Genomic DNA, 9,827 nt, shown 5'->3' on the forward strand with positions numbered 1-9,827 from the left:
TGAAGATTGGTTAACATTTGACTGAGATATGAGCGTTTATAATGTTGGAACATTTACATCGATAACTCGAAACAAATTACACCATTAGATAGGAAATTGAATGGCGAACAGGGTAGGTTTGGTTCGGTTAGGTTAGGTGAACTTTTTTTTTTTTTTTTGTATGAGATATGAGCGTTTATAATGTTGGTACGTTTACATCGATTTCTCAAAAACTAGTTGATTTATTTAAAAAAATTACACAGTTAGATAGAAAATTGAACGGCAAATCTAAAACTATATCAATATTGAAGATTGGTTAACATTTGACTGAGATATGAGCGTTTATAATGTTGGAACATTTACATCGATAACTCGAAACAAATTACACCATTAGATAGGAAATTGAATGGCGAACAGGGTAGGTTTGGTTCGGTTAGGTTAGGTGAACTTTTTTTTTTTTTTTTTTATGAGATATGAGCGTTTATAATGTTGGTACGTTTACATCGATTTCTCAAAAACTAGTCAATTTATTTTAAAAAAATTAGACCGTTACATAGAAAATTGAACGGCGAATCTAAAACTATATCAATATTGAAGATTGGTTAACATTTGACTGAGATATGAGCGTTTATAATGTTGGAACATTTACATCGATAACTCGAAACAAATTACACCATTAGATAGGAAATTGAATGGCGAACAGGGTAGGTTTGGTTCGGTTAGGTAAGGTGAACTTTTTTTTATTTTTTTTATGAGATATGAGCGTTAATAATGTTGGTACGTTTACATCGATTTCTCAAAAACTAGTTGATTTATTTAAAAAAATTACACAGTTAGATAGAAAATTGAACGGCAAATCTAAAACTATATCAATATTGAAGATTGGTTAACATTTGACTGAGATATGAGTGTTTATAATGTTGGAACGTTTACATCGATTTCTCAAAAACTAGTCGATTTATTTAAAAAAAATTACACCGTTAAATAGAAAATTGAACGGCGAATCTAAAACTATATCAATATTGAAGATTGGTAAACATTTGACTGAGATATGAGCGTTTATAATGTTGGAACATTTACATCGATAACTCGAAACAAATTACACCATTAGATAGGAAATTGAATGGCGAACAGGGTAGATTTGGTTCGGTTAGGTTAGGTGAACTTTTTTTTTTTTTTTTTTTTAATGAGATATGAGCGTTTATAATGTTGGAACGTTTACATCGATTTCTCAAAAACTAGTCGATTTATTTTAAAAAAATTACACCCTTAAATAGAAAATTGAACGGCGAATCTAAAACTATATCAATATTGAAGATTGGTTAACATTTGACTGAGATATGAGCGTTTATAATGTTGGTACGTTTACATCGATTTCTCAAAAACTAGTTGATTTATTTAAAAAAATTACACAGTTAGATAGAAAATTGAACGGTGAATCTTAAACTATATCAATATTGAAGATTGGTTCACATTTGACTGAGATATGAGCGTTTATAATGTTGGTACGTTTACATCGATTTCTCAAAAACTAGTCGATTTATTTAAGAATAATTACACCGTTAGATAGAAAATTGAACGGCGAATCGAAAACTATATCAATATTGAAGATTGGTTAACATTTGACTGAGATATGAGCGTTTATAATGTTGGAACATTTACATCGATAACTCGAAACAAATTACACCATCAGATAGGAAATTGAATGGCGAACAGGGTAGGTTTGGTTCGGTTAGGTTAGGTGAACTTTTTTTTTTTGTTTTTTTTATGAGATATGAGCGTTTATAATGTTGGAACGTTTACATCGATTTCTCAAAAACTAGTTGATTTATTTAAGAATAATTACACCGTTAGATAGAAAATTGAACGGTGAATCTTAAACTATATCAATATTGAAGATTGGTTAACATTTGACTGAGATATGAGCGTTTATAATGTTGGAACGTTTACATCGATTTCTCAAAAACTAGTCGATTTATTTAAGAATAATTACACCGTTAGATAGAAAATTGAACGGCAAATCTAAAACTATATCAATATTGAAGATTGGTTAACATTTGACTGAGATATGAGCGTTTATAATGTTGGAACATTTACATCGATAACTCGAAACAAATTACACCATTAGATAGGAAATTGAATGGCGAACAGGGTAGGTTTGGTTCGGTTAGGTTAGGTGAACTTTTTTTTTTTTTTTTGTATGAGATATGAGCGTTTATAATGTTGGTACGTTTACATCGATTTCTCAAAAACTAGTTGATTTATTTAAAAAAATTACACAGTTAGATAGAAAATTGAACGGCAAATCTAAAACTATATCAATATTGAAGATTGGTTAACATTTGACTGAGATATGAGCGTTTATAATGTTGGAACATTTACATCGATAACTCGAAACAAATTACACCATTAGATAGGAAATTGAATGGCGAACAGGGTAGGTTTGGTTCGGTTAGGTTAGGTGAACTTTTTTTTTTTTTTTTGTATGAGATATGAGCGTTTATAATGTTGGTACGTTTACATCGATTTCTCAAAAACTAGTCAATTTATTTTAAAAAAATTAGACCGTTACATAGAAAATTGAACGGCGAATCTTAAACTATATCAATATTGAAGATTGGTTAACATTTGACTGAGATATGAGCGTTTATAATGTTGGAACATTTACATCGATAACTCGAAACAAATTACACCATTAGATAGGAAATTGAATGGCGAACAGGGTAGGTTTGGTTCGGTTAGGTAAGGTGAACTTTTTTTTATTTTTTTTTATGAGATATGAGCGTTAATAATGTTGGTACGTTTACATCGATTTCTCAAAAACTAGTTGATTTATTTAAAAAAATTACACAGTTAGATAGAAAATTGAACGGCAAATCTAAAACTATATCAATATTGAAGATTGGTTAACATTTGACTGAGATATGAGTGTTTATAATGTTGGAACGTTTACATCGATTTCTCAAAAACTAGTCGATTTATTTTAAAAAAATTAAACCGTTAAATAGAAAATTGAACGGCGAATCTAAAACTATATCAATATTGAAGATTGGTTAACATTTGACTGAGATATGAGCGTTTATAATGTTGGAACATTTACATCGATAACTCGAAACAAATTACACCATCAGATAGGAAATTGAATGGCGAACAGGGTAGGTTTGGTTCGGTTAGGTTAGGTGAACTTTTTTTTTTTGTTTTTTTTATGAGATATGAGCGTTTATAATGTTGGAACGTTTACATCGATTTCTCAAAAACTAGTTGATTTATTTAAAAAAATTACACAGTTAAATAGAAAATTGAACGGCAAATCTAAAACTATATCAATATTGAAGATTGGTTAACATTTGACTGAGATATGAGCGTTTATAATGTTGGAACATTTACATCGATAACTCGAAACAAATTACACCATTAGATAGGAAATTGAATGGCGAACAGGGTAGATTTGGTTCGGTTAGGTTAGGTGAACTTTTTTTTTTTTTTTTTTTTAATGAGATATGAGCGTTTATAATGTTGGAACGTTTACATCGATTTCTCAAAAACTAGTCGATTTATTTTAAAAAAATTACACCCTTAAATAGAAAATTGAACGGCGAATCTAAAACTATATCAATATTGAAGATTGGTTAACATTTGACTGAGATATGAGCGTTTATAATGTTGGTACGTTTACATCGATTTCTCAAAAACTAGTTGATTTATTTAAAAAAATTACACAGTTAGATAGAAAATTGAACGGTGAATCTTAAACTATATCAATATTGAAGATTGGTTAACATTTGACTGAGATATGAGCGTTTATAATGTTGGAACGTTTACATCGATTTCTCAAAAACTAGTCGATTTATTTAAGAATAATTACAGCGTTAGATAGAAAATTGAACGGCGAATCTAAAACTATATCAATATTGAAGATTGGTTAACATTTGACTGAGATATGAGCGTTTATAATGTTGGAACATTTACATCGATAACTCGAAACAAATTACACCATCAGATAGGAAATTGAATGGCGAACAGGGTAGGTTTGGTTCGGTTAGGTTAGGTGAACTTTTTTTTTTTGTTTTTTTTATGAGATATGAGCGTTTATAATGTTGGAACGTTTACATCGATTTCTCAAAACTAGTCGATTTATTTAAGAATAATTACACCGTTAGATAGAAAATTGAACGGCGAATCTAAAACTATATCAATATTGAAGATTGGTTAACATTTGACTGAGATATGAGCGTTTATAATGTTGGTACGTTTACATCGATTTCTCAAAAACTAGTTGATTTATTAAAAAAAATTACACAGTTAGATAGAAAATTGAACGGCGAATCTAAAACTATATCAATATTGAAGATTGGTTAACATTTGACTGAGATATGAGCGTTTATAATGTTGGAACGTTTACATCGATTTCTCAAAAACTAGTTGATTTATTAAAAAAAATTACACAGTTAGATAGAAAATTGAACGGCGAATCTAAAACTATATCAATATTGAAGATTGGTTAACATTTGACTGAGATATGAGCGTTTATAATGTTGGAACATTTACATCGATAACTCGAAACAAATTACACCATCAGATAGGAAATTGAATGGCGAACAGGGTAGGTTTGGTTCGGTTAGGTTAGGTGAACTTTTTTTTTTTGTTTTTTTTATGAGATATGAGCGTTTATAATGTTGGAACGTTTACATCGATTTCTCAAAACTAGTCGATTTATTTAAGAATAATTACACCGTTAGATAGAAAATTGAACGGCAAATCTAAAACTATATCAATATTGAAGATTGGTTAACATTTGACTGAGATATGAGCGTTTATAATGTTGGAACATTTACATCGATAACTCGAAACAAATTACACCATTAGATAGGAAATTGAATGGCGAACAGGGTAGGTTTGGTTCAGTTAGGTTAGATGAACTTTTTTTTTTTTTTTTATGAGATATGAGCGTTTATAATGTTGGTACGTTTACATCGATTTCTCAAAAACTAGTTGATTTATTTAAAAAAATTACACAGTTAGATAGAAAATTGAACGGTGAATCTTAAACTATATCAATATTGAAGATTGGTTAACATTTGACTGAGATATGAGCGTTTATAATGTTGGAACGTTTACATCGATTTCTCAAAAACTAGTCGATTTATTTAAGAATAATTACAGCGTTAGATAGAAAATTGAACGGCGAATCTAAAACTATATCAATATTGAAGATTGGTTAACATTTGACTGAGATATGAGCGTTTATAATGTTGGAACATTTACATCGATAACTCGAAACAAATTACACCATCAGATAGGAAATTGAATGGCGAACAGGGTAGGTTTGGTTCGGTTAGGTTAGGTGAACTTTTTTTTTTTGTTTTTTTTATGAGATATGAGCGTTTATAATGTTGGAACGTTTACATCGATTTCTCAAAACTAGTCGATTTATTTAAGAATAATTACACCGTTAGATAGAAAATTGAACGGCGAATCTAAAACTATATCAATATTGAAGATTGGTTAACATTTGACTGAGATATGAGCGTTTATAATGTTGGTACGTTTACATCGATTTCTCAAAAACTAGTTGATTTATTAAAAAAAATTACACAGTTAGATAGAAAATTGAACGGCGAATCTAAAACTATATCAATATTGAAGATTGGTTAACATTTGACTGAGATATGAGCGTTTATAATGTTGGAACGTTTACATCGATTTCTCAAAAACTAGTTGATTTATTAAAAAAAATTACACAGTTAGATAGAAAATTGAACGGCGAATCTAAAACTATATCAATATTGAAGATTGGTTAACATTTGACTGAGATATGAGCGTTTATAATGTTGGAACATTTACATCGATAACTCGAAACAAATTACACCATCAGATAGGAAATTGAATGGCGAACAGGGTAGGTTTGGTTCGGTTAGGTTAGGTGAACTTTTTTTTTTTGTTTTTTTTATGAGATATGAGCGTTTATAATGTTGGAACGTTTACATCGATTTCTCAAAACTAGTCGATTTATTTAAGAATAATTACACCGTTAGATAGAAAATTGAACGGCAAATCTAAAACTATATCAATATTGAAGATTGGTTAACATTTGACTGAGATATGAGCGTTTATAATGTTGGAACATTTACATCGATAACTCGAAACAAATTACACCATTAGATAGGAAATTGAATGGCGAACAGGGTAGGTTTGGTTCAGTTAGGTTAGATGAACTTTTTTTTTTTTTTTTATGAGATATGAGCGTTTATAATGTTGGTACGTTTACATCGATTTCTCAAAAACTAGTTGATTTATTTAAAAAAATTACACAGTTAAATAGAAAATTGAACGGCAAATCTAAAACTATATCAATATTGAAGATTGGTTAACATTTGACTGAGATATGAGCGTTTATAATGTTGGAACGTTTACATCGATTTCTCAAAAACTTGTTGATTTATTTAAGAATAATTACACCGTTACATAGAAAATTGAACAACGAATCTAAAACTATATCAATATTGAAGATTGGTAAACATTTGACTGAGATATGAGCGTTTATAATGTTGGAACATTTACATCGATAACTCGAAACAAATTACACCATTAGATAGGAAATTGAATGGCGAACAGGGTAGGTTTGGTTCGGTAGGGTTAGGTGAACTTTTTTTTTTTTTTTTTTTTATGAGATATGAGCGTTTATAATGTTGGTACGTTTACATCGATTTCTCAAAAACTAGTTGATTTATTTAAAAAAATTACACAGTTAAATAGAAAATTGAACGGCAAATCTAAAACTATATCAATATTGAAGATTGGTTAACATTTGACTGAGATATGAGCGTTTATAATGTTGGAACGTTTACATCGATTTCTCAAAAACTTGTTGATTTATTTAAGAATAATTACACTGTTACATAGAAAATTGAACAACGAATCTAAAACTATATCAATATTGAAGATTGGTAAACATTTGACTGAGATATGAGCGTTTATAATGTTGGAACATTTACATCGATAACTCGAAACAAATTACACCATTAGATAGGAAATTGAATGGCGAACAGGGTAGGTTTGGTTCGGTAGGGTTAGGTGAACTTTTTTTTTTTTTTTTTTTTATGAGATATGAGCGTTTATAATGTTGGTACGTTTACATCGATTTCTCAAAAACTAGTTGATTTATTTAAAAAAATTACACAGTTAAATAGAAAATTGAACGGCAAATCTAAAACTATATCAATATTGAAGATTGGTTAACATTTGACTGAGATATGAGCGTTTATAATGTTGGAACATTTACATCGATAACTCGAAACAAATTACACCATTAGATAGGAAATTGAATGGCGAACAGGGTAGGTTTGGTTCGGTAGGGTTAGGTGAACTTTTTTTTTTTTTTTTTTTTATGAGATATGAGCGTTTATAATGTTGGTACGTTTACATCGATTTCTCAAAAACTAGTTGATTTATTAAAAAAAATTACACAGTTAGATAGAAAATTGAACGGTGAATCTTAAACTATATCAATATTGAAGATTGGTTAACATTTGACTGAGATATGAGCGTTTATAATGTTGGAACGTTTACATCGATTTCTCAAAAACTTGTTGATTTATTTAAGAATAATTACACCGTTAGATAGAAAATTGAACGGCGAATCTAAAACTATATCAATATTGAAGATTGGTTAACATTTGACTGAGATATGAGCGTTTATAATGTTGGAACGTTTACATCGATTTCTCAAAAACTAGTTGATTTATTTAAAAAAATTACACAGTTAAATAGAAAATTGAACGGCAAATCTAAAACTATATCAATATTGAAGATTGGTTAACATTTGACTGAGATATGAGCGTTTATAATGTTGGAACGTTTACATCGATTTCTCAAAAACTTGTTGATTTATTTAAGAATAATTACACCGTTACATAGAAAATTGAACAACGAATCTAAAACTATATCAATATTGAAGATTGGTTAACATTTGACTGAGATATGAGCGTTTATAATGTTGGAACATTTACATCGATAACTCGAAACAAATTACACCATTAGATAGGAAATTGAATGGCGAACAGGGTAGGTTTGGTTCGGTTAGGTAAGGTGAACTTTTTTTTATTTTTTTTTATGAGATATGAGCGTTAATAATGTTGGTACGTTTACATCGATTTCTCAAAAACTAGTTGATTTATTTAAAAAAATTACACAGTTAGATAGAAAATTGAACGGCAAATCTAAAACTATATCAATATTGAAGATTGGTTAACATTTGACTGAGATATGAGTGTTTATAATGTTGGAACGTTTACATCGATTTCTCAAAAACTAGTCGATTTATTTAAGAATAATTACACCGTTAGATAGAAAATTGAACGGCGAATCTAAAACTATATCAATATTGAAGATTGGTTAACATTTGACTGAGATATGAGCGTTTATAATGTTGGAACATTTACATCGATAACTCGAAACAAATTACACCATTAGATAGGAAATTGAATGGCGAACAGGGTAGGTTTGGTTCGGTTAGGTTAGGTGAACTTTTTTTTTTTTTTTTGTATGAGATATGAGCGTTTATAATGTTGGTACGTTTACATCGATTTCTCAAAAACTAGTTGATTTATTTAAAAAAATTACACAGTTAGATAGAAAATTGAACGGCAAATCTAAAACTATATCAATATTGAAGATTGGTTAACATTTGACTGAGATATGAGCGTTTATAATGTTGGAACATTTACATCGATAACTCGAAACAAATTACACCATTAGATAGGAAATTGAATGGCGAACAGGGTAGGTTTGGTTCGGTTAGGTTAGGTGAACTTTTTTTTTTTTTTTTGTATGAGATATGAGCGTTTATAATGTTGGTACGTTTACATCGATTTCTCAAAAACTAGTTGATTTATTTAAAAAAATTACACAGTTAGATAGAAAATTGAACGGCAAATCTAAAACTATATCAATATTGAAGATTGGTTAACATTTGACTGAGATATGAGCGTTTATAATGTTGGAACGTTTACATCGATTTCTCAAAAACTAGTCGATTTATTTAAGAATAATTACAGCGTTAGATAGAAAATTGAACGGCAAATCTAAAACTATATCAATATTGAAGATTGGTTAACATTTGACTGAGATATGAGCGTTTATAATGTTGGAACATTTACATCGATAACTCGAAACAAATTACACCATTAGATAGGAAATTGAATGGCGAACAGGGTAGGTTTGGTTCGGTTAGGTTAGGTGAACTTTTTTTTTTTTTTTTGTATGAGATATGAGCGTTTATAATGTTGGTACGTTTACATCGATTTCTCAAAAACTAGTTGATTTATTTAAAAAAATTACACAGTTAGATAGAAAATTGAACGGCAAATCTAAAACTATATCAATATTGAAGATTGGTTAACATTTGACTGAGATATGAGCGTTTATAATGTTGGAACATTTACATCGATAACTCGAAACAAATTACACCATTAGATAGGAAATTGAATGGCGAACAGGGTAGGTTTGGTTCGGTTAGGTTAGGTGAACTTTTTTTTTTTTTTTTTTATGAGATATGAGCGTTTATAATGTTGGTACGTTTACATCGATTTCTCAAAAACTAGTTGATTTATTTAAAAAAATTACACAGTTAGATAGAAAATTGAACGGCAAATCTAAAACTATATCAATATTGAAGATTGGTTAACATTTGACTGAGATATGAGCGTTTATAATGTTGGAACGTTTACATCGATTTCTCAAAAACTAGTCGATTTATTTAAGAATAATTACAGCGTTAGATAGAAAATTGAACGGCAAATCTAAAACTATATCAATATTGAAGATTGGTTAACATTTGACTGAGATAT

Source organism: Pieris brassicae (genome assembly GCF_905147105.1).
Source record: "Pieris brassicae chromosome W unlocalized genomic scaffold, ilPieBrab1.1 SUPER_W_unloc_2, whole genome shotgun sequence".
Lineage (NCBI taxonomy): Eukaryota > Metazoa > Arthropoda > Insecta > Lepidoptera > Pieridae > Pieris > Pieris brassicae.